Below are 1,919 nucleotides of genomic sequence, written 5' to 3' on the forward strand. Positions count from 1 at the left end.
GAAAAGCACATTTCGGCCCGAAAACGTCGTACAGCGCGAGAAAAGACGTTTTCTCGTCAACTTCTCCCCGTATCGGAAAAATGATAATGCCGATGCGCAAAAGCGCTCAAATCGACGGGAAAAGCACATTTCGGCCCGAAAACGTCGTTCAGCGCGAGAAAAGACGTTTTCTCGTCAACTTCTCCCCGTATCGGAAAAATGATAATGCCGATGCGCAAAAGCGCTCAAATCGACGGGAAAAGCACATTTCGGCCCGAAAACGTCGTTCAGCGCGAGAAAAGACGTTTTCTCGTCAACTTCTCCCCGTATCGGAAAAATGATAATGTCGATGCGTAAAAGCGCTCAAATCGACGGGAAAAGCACATTTCGACCCGAAAACGTCGTTCAGCGCGAGAAAAGACGTTTTCTCGTCAACTTCTCCCCGTATCGGAAAAATGATAATGCCGATGCGCAAAAGCGCTCAAATCGACGGGAAAAGCACATTTCGGCCCGAAAACGTCGTTCAGCGCGAGAAAAGACGTTTTCGTATCGAATATTCGCCCTATCGGAAAAACGACGATGTCGATGCGTAAAAGCGCTCAAATCGTCAGGAATAGCGCATTTCGGCCCGAAAACGTCGTTCAGCGCGAGAAAAGACGTTTTCTCGTCAACTTCTCCCCGTATCGGAAAAATGATAATGCCGATGCGCAAAAGCGCTCAAATCGACGGGAAAAGCACATTTCGGCCCGAAAACGTCGTTCAGCGCGAGAAAAGACGTTTTCTCGTCAACTTCTCCCCGTATCGGAAAAATTATAATGCCGATGCCCAAAAGCGCTCAAATCGACGGGAAAAGCACATTTCGGTCCGAAAACGTCGTTCAGCGCGAGAAAAGACGTTTTCGTATCGAATATTCGCCCTATCGGAAAAACGACGATGTCGATGCGTAAAAGCGCTCAAATCGTCAGGAATAGCGCATTTCGGCCCGAAAACGTCGTTCAGCGCGAGAAAAGACGTTTTCTCGTCAACTTCTCCCCGTATCGGAAAAATGATAATGCCGATGCGCAAAAGCGCTCAAATCGACGGGAAAAGCACATTTCGGCCCGAAAACGTCGTTCAGCGCGAGAAAAGACGTTTTCTCGTCAACTTCTCCCCGTATCGGAAAAATGATAATGTCGATGCGTAAAAGCGCTCAAATCGTCAGGAAAAGCACTTTTCGACCCGAAAACGTCGTTCAGCGCGAGAAAAGACGTTTTCTCGTCAACTTCTCCCCGTATCGGAAAAATGATAATGCCGATGCGCAAAAGCTCTCAAATCGACGGGAAAAGCACATTTCGACCCGAAAACGTCGTTCAGCGCGAGAAAAGACGTTTTCGTATCGAATATTCCCCCTATCGGAAAAACGACGATGTCGATGCGTAAAAGCGCTCAAATCGTCAGGAAAAGCACATTTCGGCCCGAAAACGTCGTACAGCGCGAGAAAAGACGTTTTCTCGACGGGAAAAGCACATTTCGGTCCGAAAACGTCGTTCAGTGCGAGAAAAGACGTTTTCTCGTCAACTTCTCCCCGTATCGGAACAATTATAATGCCGATGCGCAAAAGCGCTCAAATCGACGGGAAAAGCACATTTCGGCCCGAAAACGTCGTTCAGCGCGAGAAAAGACGTTTTCTCGTCAACTTCTCCCCGTATCGGAAAAATGATAATGTCGATGCGCAAAAGCGCTCAAATCGACGGGAAAAACACATTTCGGCCCGAAAACGTCGTTCAGCGCGAGAAAAGACGTTTTCGTATCGAATATTCCCCCTATCGGAAAAACGACGATGTCGATGCGTAAAAGCGCTCAAATCGTCAGGAAAAGCACATTTCGGCCCGAAAACGTCGTTCAGCGCGAGAAAAGACGTTTTCTCGTCAACTTCTCCCCGTATCGGAAAAATGATAATG

This window comes from Tubulanus polymorphus, unplaced genomic scaffold, assembly GCF_964204645.1.
Source record: "Tubulanus polymorphus unplaced genomic scaffold, tnTubPoly1.2 scaffold_39, whole genome shotgun sequence".
NCBI classification, from domain to species: domain Eukaryota; kingdom Metazoa; phylum Nemertea; class Palaeonemertea; order Tubulaniformes; family Tubulanidae; genus Tubulanus; species Tubulanus polymorphus.